Source organism: Podarcis cretensis, assembly GCF_951804945.1.
Source record: "Podarcis cretensis genome assembly, chromosome: 2".
Taxonomy (NCBI): domain Eukaryota; kingdom Metazoa; phylum Chordata; class Lepidosauria; order Squamata; family Lacertidae; genus Podarcis; species Podarcis cretensis.
In genome coordinates this window covers 60,749,723-60,764,558 of record NC_137171.1, presented here as the reverse complement: position 1 = coordinate 60,764,558, position 14,836 = coordinate 60,749,723, and the positions used below count along the sequence as shown (strand labels likewise).

The 14,836-nt window shown below is 40.2% G+C and overlaps 1 protein-coding gene across 1 annotated transcript in view; it reads right to left on the bottom strand.

The window, feature by feature from the left end:
- SPOCK1 (SPARC (osteonectin), cwcv and kazal like domains proteoglycan 1) overlaps positions 1-14,836 on the bottom strand; it is a 396,972-nt gene that overhangs the window by 21,691 nt on the left and 360,445 nt on the right.

Here is a 14,836-nt window from a genome sequence, read left to right as displayed (position 1 = left end):
AAAGAAAAGAGAGCATGACAAACGACAGGGATGGCCAACAGAAGGACAGTGTATCAAAGGCAAAGGCAAAATCAATTACATGAACCAATACAACTGAAGATCATATCAGAAGGCAAGAGAACATAGATTTCATTTGTGAAACATGCTCAGCAGCCAAAAAACTAATTTCTTTACATGGTACAATAAACAACTGTTTTGTGCTACCTGTGACCTGCCTGGGACTACAAAACCAATTGGTGGGGGAAGTCCAGGCATCTTGGTTGGCCACTATATATGGTGGCCAACCAAGGTTATGGTGGCCCTTACATTGGTTAGGTCAGCTATATTCACTAGATCATGGTAACTTTCACACACATTCTAAAGTCACCAGCAAATAAACTGGGCTCTACAAAATCTACTGAATAAGAAATGAAGACTTGCTGTTCTTACATGATCTTAAAGTTCTGCAAAGGTTTCTTTTTCCTTAACCAAAGACATAAACATGTAAAATTGGCAAATTATAGTGAAGGGAAATGCAATTTTAACAAGAATGCTGTTTTTATTACCAAAAAGGCTATGTATTATTCATCATTCTATTCTTTACTATCAGAAACATATGCAACCTTATATTTTATTTATTATATTCTTCCTCTTCCTTGGTTTGCTTTCACGTAGGAGCAAAATACCTTAATTAATGAATTATCTGAGGACATGAAGTATTCTTTCCTCCCAAAAGCTGAACTGCTGATAATGAAAAAGTACTTCCCATTTCTCATCAGTTTTACTTGTTGAAGCCCTTTGGAAAAACTCTGGGCTGCTGAAAACACTTGGAGGTAATTTCTCCCCTCCCCCCATGCACAACAATTTTTGTACTTCCAGGTTCTCATGGGCAAACTATGGTTTGTTCAAACTCCCCCATCTCAAGTTTCAACGAGAGATCAAATTATGGCTAGTCAGAAAGTGTAGAAATATTGGTATGTAAAAGGAAAGGGAAAGTGGAAGAGGGAGCCTATAAGCCCAAGGCTGGTGCACTTTCTAGCATATCCAACAGTTATCGTGCATGCATCCAGAACTCTAACACAATTTGAAAATCTAACTTTAAGTACTAACATAGAATCTAAACATGCATAATCAATAATTTATAAAATCATTAGTGACATACGATTAGGACAAACAAATTTGATGAAACTTACTTGGGAATCTGATCTAGATACAGTAATTGAGGAGGTAGATTGGCAGAGCCTGTGGGGCAAAAAGCCCTTAAATTCAGTGCCCAGGCTCATAAAACAGAATACTCTTAAGCTGCTACACAGATGGCATTTAACACCTTTGAGGTGCAGTCATATTAATGAAGCTATTTCTGCTCTTTGCTGGATAGGGTGTAAAGAGATTGGAACATAGACATATGCCATGGGCCTGCAGCAAATTACAGCCATTTTGGAAAAATGCTGTTGGTGAAATAAGTTTGATCACAAAACAAATGTTATTTGCACCCCACCTTTAGTACTCGTAACAATCTTTAAAAATGAAAATGTCAAGCTGAGATACAAATAATTGAATGCTTTTCTTTAAGTAGCAGTTTGACAACTTGTTGCCCAAAATTAGAACACTTGCAAATGTCACAATGGAAATGAAAGTTTGGATTACCTTCAGAAAAAAATATATAAATGACCAAGAAAATTAAAGCCTTAGCTGGAAAGAGAGATTGGGGTGATTTTATAGATACATGGTACCCTTTCATCACATACTCGACAGAACATCAACTACAGCGGCATCCATTGGACTTGCATTTGAAATTGTGGAATAATGTCTTCCTTTAGGAATCTGTGGTTTGGGGGAGGCGAGGGGAAAGGAAAACGGGGAGTTATGCTCACAGTGGTGGGTGTGTGGGTGTGTGCATGCACATGTGATTGCATTCCGATATTTCTCCCCTGTTAGTACTAGTAGAAATTCCATTTAAAGTCAGTTGGGAAGCTGGGAACGCACTTTAGAAACAGGTTTCCTAATTAGACCAAATATTCACTGCTGACATTTCATAAAACCAAGCAAGCAGCTCTTTTATGAAAATAAATGTGCGTATTTACACTGACGTTCTCTGTCCTCACCCCCACCCCCGCTACCTGTAGAGGGAAGAAGAAAAAGACTGTTATTCTTCAATGCTGGGGAAACTACATTTTTCTAGATACAAGCATTTCATGTCAAAGTGGTTCCCCAGTGTTATCATACACAATGTTCTGGGTGTTTTAATGGCCAGCTTTCTAGAAGCACAGTGCCTGTCCTGATAACCACCTCTGATCCTCCTGTCACTTATTTACACCTGGTGCTGCAAATAAAGCTGGAGACAATAAGATGTGTAGTAATAGCTGTGAGATGAATGCAGGACCTGCCAAAGCAGCCGAACAGAGGAAACGCATTCTGATGTGGAGCTTACATAAAACAGGGTTTTTAAAGAACAAAGCTCAGAGATAAAATAGCACAAAGACAGAGGGCTGCCGTTCAAAGAGGCACAGAGAGAAGCACAGTGCCATAGCCTACTTTCCTAGTTCATGTCAGATGCTTCTATGTAAGTGTTAATTAATTCTGTGAGAACCTTGAAAGTTTTGGCAGTTCAGCTTACTCAGATGCCCAGAAATCTGGAAGCTAATCAGAGACTGATGCAAACTATTTTAGCATACTGGGCAGGAAGATTATACTTCTCTATTGTATACCACCTGTAATGCTTTGCCAGATGTTTCTCCCTTTCTGGCATGGTGCTTCTGCTTTCAACAGCTGCACAACAGGCTGCAATTCTGTGTAGCTTTCTCTAGCATGGTAGTGTAGTGATGCTAGAAGTTCTCCTCACTGACAAGTTGCAAAATTTATTATAGTGAGAAATTATGGGGTTTTTTTATTTGTTGCTGTTGTTGTTGCCAATTAATTGGTTACCTTTTATTCTGTCAGGACTCCTGTAATTTTTGGCAATGGATAAAGAAAGCAGTGTTTGGGTTTTTTTGTTTTGTTTTAGCAGTCATTTTTATTGCAGAAACAGGATAGCTGCAGCAAGAACATTGCAGAATTGCGAGAACGTTGAAGGAAGTCTGTGCTTCAGTTTGCTATTTTGGAAAATGCAAATGTTGCAGGGTCACCTTTAAATGCTAGCTGAACTGAATTTATTCCCCATCTTTCCTTCCACTAGTGACCCCTTTTATTCCTGTGCCAATGCAGATCCCACGCAGACTCCAACAACCTCTCTCCCTTCGTTCTCTACTGTCTTCCTTTTCAAATCAACTGTACTCTTGAGCTTTGTAATCCCACTTTTTTCTCATTCAAAGCAGGGCCCATTTGCCTCAACATGGGGAGGAAAAAGAAGATGCACCTCATCAGATTGGGGCAAAGCTTGTGGGTGTACAAAAATTCAAACCATATGGAAGTTAGGAGTATACAGACACAACTGGTGCCAATGGGAAGTAGGCAAATGTGACGCCCAATGATTGCAACATTATGCAATTACTTGCATGTGTCCATGGGCTGTTGCAGTTCATCTAACATTACAGGAAGAATGTCATAATGCCTTAACAAAACCCAGTGCCTTTCACTGCTGTCAGTTACCACATTTATCTGACCATCATATGTAGTTTCTGTGCATGTGATCATGGATGCTGCAAAATTCACATTCCCACTTCGTATGGCGCAAGTCTCTTGCATACAACCTTGGATCAATGCATAGACAGAAAAGCAAGGCGAAGAGAAGCCACCCAACTCCCCTCCTGCCAATCTTTCCGAGATTAAGATAATGGTAAATGTCACATTTCACTGAAAAAATATTTTAAGCTTTACACATAAGTAGGGCTTCTCAGGGAAATGGCTGCTCCTTTAAAAGAAACAAAAGCTTAACATGAATAGTCTGCAGCAATCTATACAATAAGAGTGATTTCCTTGGAGAATTGAAGTAATCCTAATGACCATGAAAACAATCTGCCTGTACATTAAGGAGAACAGAAACAGAACTAATTTAGTGGAAAAATACGGGTTGAGATTCTTTGTTCTGTTTGTAGCCTTCCAAGTAGCTTGCCAGGTGATGTTGTGGCAAATCAGTATTCTTCATTGTGAATCAAAGCCAGCTCACCCAGCTTAGCCTGAAATGGGTGAAGTTTGCATTGAGGGCAAATGGACATGGTCTTTGTTTGGGAATAAGCAGTGAAAAAATTATCCTAAGAGTGTGGTGCTTACAATGGCTAGGCACAGTCTGAACTCATTGAAAGTAAGCACAGGCTGACTATGGAGATAATAATGTTGACAATATTAGATTCTCTGCATCACATCCTATTTTTTTTTTTGGTTTCATGTTTTCACCACTGGTTAGGAAAGTAATGAACTTCCATAGGAAGCATCAGATCTCTCTCTCCAAATGAGAACTGATGTCAGATTTTCCCCTCCCCACCACTGCAGAAACCCTTGCAGCCCCAATGATATCAGAGTAGCAGAGTTGGTAGGCCTGGAAAAGGGACGTGCTGCATACCCTCCAACATTTCTCCGATGGAAATAGGGACATCCCATTCCACAATCCCATTTTACTATTTATACCCCCCCCCCCACATCTCACTGGGTTGCCCCAGCCACTCTGGGCAGCTCCCAACACATATAAAAACATATTAAAATGTTAAACATTTAAAAAACTTCCCAATACAGGATTGCCTTCAGACGGCTCAGGGGTTGGATAATGCTATACCTGCCAAAATTTCTCCAATGAAAATAGGGACATCCTAAGGAAAAGTGGGACATTCTGGGATCAAATCAGAAACCAGGACAGCTTCTCTAAATTGGACACCCCTGGAAAATTGGGACACTTGGAGGATCTGGTGCTGGGGGTAGATTGGGGGGCCTGCTGGGATGGATAAGGCGGAGGACTTGGATCCAAAGCCTTCTCAATCCAGGGAGAAGCCTATGCTAACCCAGCCCAGGAATTGTTGCAGTTTACACATGTTGCAGAAACACATGGAAATCTCTCTGCCCTCATTTCTGCCCTCTCAGCTAGACTTCTGAATTTCAGTGGGACCTTTCTGCATGTATGGCTCAGTGAAAAAAACCACACTGCTGTTTTTCATTCAGTGTAACTAATGATGAATTCTGTGGCAGCTCATAAGAATAAAACTGCAGAATGAAACTCATGCAGCTCTACTCAAATATGTTTGACATATGAAATTAATTAGATCCCAGCTGGTTATTGTTTTTATTTTAATTCCTTTAAAAATTAGATGTTTTCATAATTTGTTTCTTTCATTACCTACCCATGGGAAATAGAAGTAAGTCTCCTTGTGATGTGCTTCTTATTTATTTACTTAGCGAAAAGGTAAGCAAATATGAAATTATCAACTGTACTTGTACAGAGCCAAATCATTTATTTTAATCTGAGCTGTTTACTTAGTATAATATGTGTAATCATGCGTATGGCATTATAATGCTTTACTCGTGGGTTAGCTGCATTGGCTTGTAGCCCATCACATATTGAGAAGATCCATGTCATCTGCCTATCCTTTAAGATGTGTATGTGGTGTGCATGCATCATTTTAAAAACCACAGGAAAAAATAATAGGCAAAGACTGAATCAACTTGCCAAGAAAGGAAAATAAATGAAAGATGGAAAACTGTGAGATAGATAAGACAGGATGTTGGTTTTTTAATGTGAGGATTGACATACTTAATTTCAAAATAATTTTATTTAATGACCACAATGCTTAACATATAAATCTAAATAAATTAGCAAGAAAACTGGATCAAGCTGGAAGAGATGAATCATCTTATTTCCAATCTGTATCACTTTCTCCTGTGTTCATTCATAAATCTCTTCCGTTACATTTCTGCATTAATGTGCATTAAAAACAACTGGCATGAAAATCCACATTTGCATACTATTTTAAATTTAACCTGGTACCTCAGATTGATGAAGCTAGGTGTTTGGATAGAAACCTTGGAGAGGGCATTGTAGAGCTGAGTTGCTACCACTAAAAAGGCCTTTTATTCAAGTCACCACCCTAGTTGTCACCACAAACAAAGTGGGGCAGGGGCGGCGGCTCTGGAGAATGTGGTTCAAAGATGAGCATATGGGCCTTTAGAAATCTGGGTTCCAAGCTATATAAGGCTTTTCAGGATAAAAGGAAAATTCTGAGCTGTGCTCAGATAGGAAGCCAGCGCAGCTCTTTTAAAACTGGTGGTGTGGTTTGTAACTGGCTACCAGCACCTGCCAACCATCTAGCTGCCATATTCTGAGCCAATTTCAAAGGCAGCTCAGGGCATGAATGCACTGTAGTAGTTTAATCTGGATTTGAACAGGGTGCAGATAACAGTGGTCAGGTTTTCTTTTTTCAAAAGTGATTATAGCTGATGTACTACCGTAAGCTGGGAAAAGGCACTTTGTGCCACAGGTGGCATCTAGAGCAGCAATATTCAGCCTTCTGAGACCCAGGACCAACTTTCAGCCCAAGCATGCATTTGAGGACTCACTAAGGTTTTTAGCAATATATTGGTTTGGTTGTAGCACTGCAGTTGTGACCCACCATAGATCAGGCCATGACCCACTAGTTGCAGACCTATGATATAGAGCAGCCATAGGCAAACTTGGCCCTCCAGATGTTTTGAGACTACGATTCCCATCATCCCTGACTACTGGTCCTGTTAGCTAGGGATGATGGGAGTTGTAGTCCCAAAACATCTGGAGGGCCGAGTTTGCCTATGCCTGATCTAGAGTAAGGGATGGATCTAACAGCATCTCCACCCTGGGAACTTGACTCTCTCTCACACACACACATAAAGGAGCTCCGACTGGGAGCTGCCTAGTGGAACCAATCCCAGCAGAACTTGCATTTGGCACTGTGACAGCCACCTCACAGCCATTCTGAGGCCCCTGCCATCTGAGGAAAGGTAGTACACCTCGCTGGTTAGCCCACTCTTGCCCTTTTTAAATCAACCTATAAACTTCCCTTAGGCCTCTCAAAGTGGTGTAGTTTATGGTTTCTACGCATGGAGGTGTTAAAATAAGAAAATATAACTGGCCTATGAAAAATTTGTGTTAAAGGGACAGAAAGTATTTCCCAATGGGAAAAAAAAGAGTTAAGCACGATTATTTCTCCATCTTTAGAATTGCATATCCTAGAGTAGAATCTTGTCCTCCAATCCTGGTACATATAATTTGCTCCACTCTCTCTGAGCCTACATAAGCCTTTTTTTGTCTCTTGATTGAACTAATCCTGTAACTAACTAACTAACTAACTAACTAACTAACTAACTACCCTGGCTACCTGTTAATAGAGCATTTGCCCACCTGCTTCCTGCCATAGGTTTCACCCAGCGGGCAACAAGAAGTCATGTAGCCCCTCCGACAATAAATGTGCCCGCAATCCCTCACACAATGGAGTTCTACTGTTTTCTCATCTGAGTCTCAGGGTAAATTAGGTATAGCAAGTTAGCCCTATAATCCTCAAATGAACAGGCAAGAAATATTTGCATTTCCATATCATACACAATAATAGTCCATCTAAAAGCAAGGCCCATACAGCCAGTCCATTTCATCAAAGCTTTGTTCTTTCACAGGCACCAAATTTAAAAGGCACCAAATACAACTGCTTGTTTGCCAAGGCCATTTGTCCCAGGCCTTTTGGTTATTCTCTACTCAGCTTGAAATAACAATGGGCTTCAGGAAAGGACAAATGAAAAAGGAATAGACAAATTTGAATCAGTTGAGCTCCCCACTTCATCAGGGAATATAAAGTAAACCATCTGTCTTGAGACTGGAACCAGCAACCCTGTTGGAGTCCCCAACATTTCCTTAAACACTGTCACACTACTTTTATAGGGATATACTGGAATATAGAAGAGTTTACCAATCCTATTAGGTGCATTTCCATCCAGAAGAATGGGCTTGATTTACACAGCTAGACCTCAGTAGATGGCCCTGGATCCAAGCATTGGTCTATAAGCCTGCACTCTAGCAGGAAAGCATGTATTGAAGCACACACAGCACCATTCCCTTAGGACAGCCAGCTCCCAACTTCCCACAGATCTGGGATTAGGGAAGAGGACTGCTAGAGAAAACAGCAAAGGTTAAAGCAGGGGTGGGCAACTTCTAACTATTGGCCATGCTGGATGGGCTCAGATGAGTTGGAATCCAATAGTATCTGGAATGTCACAGGTTGTCTGTCCATTGCTGGCTTAACTTAAGTACTGGAATAACAGAGGATTAGCTGTTCAAAGTTCAGCTTCCAAGCTATTTGTTAATATGTGGAGGACTGCAAACAGAACTTGGAAGCAAATGTTATATGTAACTATTTGAACAAACCCCACCCCCCTAAATGCAGGTGCATTCGTCAATAAGAATGCAGTGAAGATAAATGCCCTTTTTATTGTGATGCAGCATTACATATAGATATACAAAGACTCATTTCTCTCTAATAATATATGTGGTAATTAAAGGAACCTGAAAGTCTCACCCTTTTACATATGCTTATTCTCTTTCCTTAGACTCATTAGTAATTGTCTCAGGATCTATGTGGTTATGGATGCTGAATTATTGTAATTTTTAAGTAATTTCCTGCTTTGTGATTTAGTTGAAATATCACTCAGAACTTGGAACAGTCTGAATAAAGGTATCATACTTAACTAGAAGGAGGCAGATGTATATTACAGATCAGAAGCTGTGTAATTGGGAATAGGTCTTAAGAATCCAACATGTAAGTGGCCAACTAAGATGAGAATCAACACATGTGTGTATTTTCCCCCTCCCCAATTTGCTGTCCAGAAGGGATCTTTGCTGAACTGACATAAATCTCATTCGACTTGGCTCCAGCAAGATGAAAAGAGGCAGTTGCAAGTCAGCATATGCTTACAAAAACCGTTTTTCTCCTCCATTAGCTTTTTTGCATGCCCAGCTGATTTTGATTTTATATTATGTGCGTCCTCTATGCTTTTATTTGTATGTTCCCTGCTGAATGTTATCATGTCTCCTACCACCAGGGCTTCATTAAAGTAGAATGTTGTCATACAGCGAATTACTCTGAAATGTGAAAACAGAGACAGACTTCAAAAGGAAAATGAGGTGTTCTCGGGCGTCGTGGGGATGGCAGCATTTAGAGGTGTCCCAATGGATCCTCCCTGCAATTTTCTGAAAACCTGACAGAAAGGCAATGAGTGTGTGCAAATGAGGAGAAAACGCAGCTCCCTCGTGAGCTGCAATGGAAAGAACTCCATGGAAAGAACAAAGAATCTCTCTACCCTGCTGTTCCTTCTAAATTGAAATGAATGAAGCTTCTGCTGGCAGGGCACTTTGAAGAGCGGCTCCTAAGCTAGCACGATTCTGATGCTGTACCCAAAGACAGGACATGCAAACAGTAGGGACATGGTTGTATTCAAATCAAGGCAAATTAAAATAAGGCGGAGGGGGGCTACAGCTTGTGGTTTCCAGCTTCTGAAATCACAACTCTCTTCCATAAAACATTTCAAAGAGAGGGGTGATCTACAACACATCACTCATTTCTGGGGCAACCCAGTCAGATGGGTGGGGTACAAATAATAATAAAATATTATTTCTGAAAACAGATGGAACAACCCTCTGTCTCTGCACACTTCATGTCTAGGTATGTTCTGCTATGCATGGACACTGTCTCAGAGACAAATGTATTAGTGGCAATTCTGATAATGCTTTTGCACATATCTTCAGAGATTTGTGGTTGTGCTGAAAGGGTATGCCTGCTCTGCCTTTGAAAGATGACACAGAAAGTGTCCTTTAAGTGGTTTAGTTGCTTTTGAGGCCCCAAAGTATCCATAATAATTGTGCTGTACAAAGGAAGGTGGATCCTGACCCCTGTGTTTGCTAGCAGTTGTGTCTATGTTACAATCATGTAAGGAAGAACAACATAAGCCTATGCTGGCTGCAGAGGGCACACAGTGCAAAGAACATTAATATGATGAAATCATCACCTAATGATTTTCTCTCCCAGGAACCAGAGAAGTGACTAGTAGCTTGTTGATTAGGAATCTACATAGATACTATGTTTTCATTTAAAACAGTTGATTTTTTTTAAAAAAATGTCTACAGGTACACAGACATGGAAATTATTCTGACTTAAAAATAAACAGCTTCAGGAAGTGTTGCTCTGGGAGGTGGGTTGGCTGTCAGGATTCCTAACAAAACAGGTGTCCAGAGCAAGCAAATTGATCCTCAGCTAGTGGGCTAATAACAAAGTAGACATCTGGTGAAGAGATTAAAAAGCAAAATGTCAGAGGAGATCAGAATTCCTACCTGGTACAGTACCTACTGTTACTTGAGTATCATTACCATAATTTTATGTCTAGGCCATCACATTCCCTAAAGTGTGAATCTATCCTGCAAATGGGCAGCCACGTGCACCAATAAGAATGGTTATGTAAATCCTGAAAAAGTCTTAATAACACTATTCTTTTTCCTTACTATTAAAGGGGCCTAGCACTGATTTTCTGGATTCCAAGATTTAATTTATTTAATGGATTGCTTCTGTCATTAAAAAACTAAGTTGAAATCATTGTTAATATATTTTAGTCAACATACACATAGAATGGAAGCTCATTGTGCAACACAGGATGAGTAGGTAAAATTAGGATTGCAGCCTAAGTCTGGATCCAATCCATTGTCTTCTCTAGCCATAGTTTGTTCTTTTCATAGAACATTTCCACAAACTATCCTTCAATTTCCTATTATTTCTATGTAGAAGTCCTGATTTTTTTTACAAGAAGCTAGTTTTGAGGAGTCAAAAGACAGTAGGGTCCATTCCATATATTCTATCAGAGGGAGAGTGCATGCACAAGGGGATACCTGATTTGTCCAAGTACAGGTTACAAATTTGAGGGGAGTTGTAAACTTATATGAAATGTAGAGATGCTCAAGTGTCACTGAGCTGACACTTAAATTCCTATAATTTCCTTAGAACTCTCAGGCACACCTATACTTAAAGATCAGACAACAGCTAAATACACTAGGTAAAGAATCCTTGTTGTCTCACTTTGAGAAGAATAGCACAGCACCTTCTACACACCGTAGTGCTGTGTTGTGTTTTTATTATCTGTTCTAGCATGTATGCAAGAGGTAATTAACCTCTGTTTTTATAACTGTCCTCCTCTCTCTAAATGTGAAGTATGAAATATTTTATTTATTTCATATAATATACCTATTGATTGTAACCAACCAACCAACCAACCAACCAACCAACCAACCAACCCTCAACATTACTGAAGTGATTTTAGCCATTTGTCCATGTTCCAGGAATGAGGAAGAACAGAGTCACCCCATTTTTCCTTACAACAATCTGGATCTCCACTGGCCAATTTAAAATCACAATTGTATGCAATTGGCTAAGCTGCTAATGTTATTGACTGCAATAGTGCAGAGTTCTTTGAACACTTACATGCCAACATATCTGAAGAAGTATCTGAAGAAGTGTGCATGCACACGAAAGCTCATGCCAATAACAAACTTAGTTGGTCTCTAAGGTGCTACTGAAAGGAATTTTTTTTAAATTATGCCAACATATGTATTCACCATCTTGTAGCAAACTCTCTGTTGAGCCTTCCACCATTAATAAAGGGAGCGTTTTAGAACCAAGACTTTGAGCTGACCTCTAGCAAAGAGTGGTTAAAGTCTGACAGAGCTGACGAGTCAAGGAGCAGGATAGTAAGTTAACTTTTGATAGCCAAGCACTACAATATCCCCACTGGTTGAACAACTGCATTGAAAGGAAACTAAGGTGCCCAAACATGTACCTCATTACATCCCTAGCATAACCCACACCATTCCAACAACAAAGCAAACAATTCCTTTGATGTTTGCACAACTGCTTTCATCTACAGAAGGGCAAATAAATAAGTGTACAGCCAGAAATCTCTCAATCTCTCTCTCTCTCTCTCTCTCTCTCTCTGTGTGTGTGTGTGTGAGAGAGAGAGAGAAAACTGTCCATGGATTCAAGACAGTTTCAGCAAAAGCAACTAATCCACTTTAAACGTTAGTCATTCTAAAGAAAATTAAATAGTTGGAACTGTAGTTATTGAAAGAAAATGCAAGCAAAGAGCAGTGTTCTGGGAGCTTGGCAACAGCCCTCATTTAAATGTAGATCTTGTGTGGTTCTTCAAGCCAGTCTCCTGTCAGTCCTCATAGGTACTGTTCTGAATAATTATTTCATCAGAGTGGTTATGGATCAATGCACCCAAAGTGTTTTGCAATTAACAAATCTTGTAAAAGGTCCAGCCAGGCATTTTTTTATAATGAAGGATTCTGAGCTCTAGATAAAACTTTTACATTATGCATACATCATCAGCATTACGGCTGAGGCTGTTTAACTGCTAACAGTTTAGTGACATGCAGTGTATGTACTTAACATTTTAAAAAAATATATATTGTGGATTTTTATAAGACTTCACTGTATATCTAAAGTGATGTTAGTTCCATTTATCAGATTTATTAGTTAGTTCCATTTATCAGATTTATTCACCTAATACACTATATTACAGGAATTCTTGAAGGAATTCAAAGTCTTGAATGACTGGCTTTTGGGTTCCACATGGTTTGTAATTTGTACCTTTTCAGCAACAGCAGGGAAAAGAATGCACTAGATGACCAGTGGAAAGGGGGGCTATTGAGGTAGAATGTCTTCATTTTCTGACAACATCACTGCACGACTCACGAAGATGTAGAAACACAAAGCTGGGAACAGATTCATAGAGCTATAGGGCTAAAAGAGCTATGAAGTGATATTACGTGTTAAGACCCCCCCCAAACCCCCTCAAATAAAGGTCTCAAATTTTAGTTTAAGGTTTTTTGGCATAATTTTGGCCACAACTTTATTGACTACAGGCTGTGAGTGGTTTGCTTAGGCATTGGTTCCAAACTATCTGAACCTGTCCAGGACAGGAGCAGAACTGACAACTGCCAGCGCAGAGGTCAGTAAGGGTAAACACCCTGGGAGATTGATTGGTCTGGAAGCTGTACCAAGATCACCCCAACATGCTCCCAGGGGCTCTCGTGTGGCCCTATCACCTTTTCAGGGGTCAGGCAAAAGCAAGACGAGCTCCTGGGAAGGGCTGTAGCTGCATGCTTCCTATGGGTCTCAGTTCTTTTTCCAAGATTAGAAAAAGCAATCCTAATCGTTCAAATAGGATGTGCCATACATAGAGGGGAAAATCCCCTCTGCCAGTTGCCTCAGGTGAGAGAACACAAGAAAAGAGAACAGTTTTACTTCTCAAACTATCGATGCCTCCCATAGCACCCCTTTATGTTTTTCAATAGGAGTGAATGGCAGCCATAAAGTCAGTGCCCTTTGACATTGTTGTGATGGGAGCAAAACATGTCACAACACCCCTGACACTGGATAGCTTAGCCATGACTGAGTGGGGATCTCACTGCATTTACACACTTAGAAAAACAAGAGTCTTCCATACTCACACATCCTGCTAGCCATATTCTTTTATTTATTAAATGTGACATAATAGCTAAAAACATACCTTGGGGGATAATATAGTCTCAGCCAGGTATGTCAAACACCAGCAGAAACAGCCAAGTCTTCAAATGGTGCCAAAACACCATAAAAAAGAAAGTCGAGAGGCATATCCTTACAATCGCATACAGCCTCTACCTTTTCATAGGTAAAAAGAGGGAAGCATCTGCTACTCTCATACATGCTCTCCCTGCTGCTTAAAAGGTGCCTGCACATTGTCCTGATGTGGATATGGCATGCCAAACTGCCCTGTATTTTTCCTCATCTAAAGAACAAATTGCTTTAAAAGCAGCCGGAAGAACGCTAGGGAAGACAAAATAGCACTAGAACTGTAAGAGAAATGAAAGAGAACCTCCTTGCGAAAGTGGATTACATTTACCTATTAAACCAATTAAGGCTTGTCCAGTTTACTAAATTCCAGCAGCCTTTAATGTTTCCCTTGATCCAAATGATAATATTTCAGCTATGGGGGGGGGGGAGAAGGGGAGAAAAGAAATGCATTAGAAGTTGTACAACATTTGCACTATGTATTAGCTGAACAATACAGGAAATCTAAGGTGTCTGGACTTCCTAAATGGAAGAAGCCTTTTTGCTTTTTGTAATGACACCAAATTATCCGCTTCATATTATTATTATTTTTTTAAAAAACCTTAATGCCTAGGTAAAACACTTCAGTTATTTCTTACTCTAAATGGCACAGATTGCCTCTTCCACTGCTCATTGTATTCAGCGTGTGAGAACTAAATCACACACTGTGGCTTTAAGTGGGACTTTATTACAGAGTTTAGACTTTTCTCTCTATTCATATTGTGTTTATTATGAAAGTAAAATGATGTTTGTTCTACTTGACAGGTTAGAAATATTAATTCCCCTTAGTCTGGCGAACAAAGTTTTATTTTATATTACATTTACATCCCATCTTCCAAGGAGCTCAAGGTGACACACATTGCCCTCCCCTCTGATACCTCCTCTGAAGCCATGGTCTTATCCTCTGAAAAGAAGGAGTCCATCTCTGGGGACATGACACTCCCTGGTTGTTCCTACCCGCCTGCCCTGGTGGCAACGATGCTTCCTTATTGTCTACCTGTTTGGCCTACTTTCAATATTTCAACAGTTAGTAGGCAGAGAGGCAGCCACTCCAGGCCAAGCATTGTGCATGTGCGTGCTTTGCTCTGTTCACATGATGCACGCTGGTGTTATCACCACTGCATTGCAGAATTTATTTTGAGTGAGCAGGTGCTGTGTGAAGCAGTTGGAGCTGTGTGTGCCCCATGGCTTAACTTGTGCTCCCTAAGCTAGTGTTTGCTGCCTTCAAATGTGGTGAAGGATGCTGAACCATTGCCAGATTCAGGTGCCAGTAGAATTGG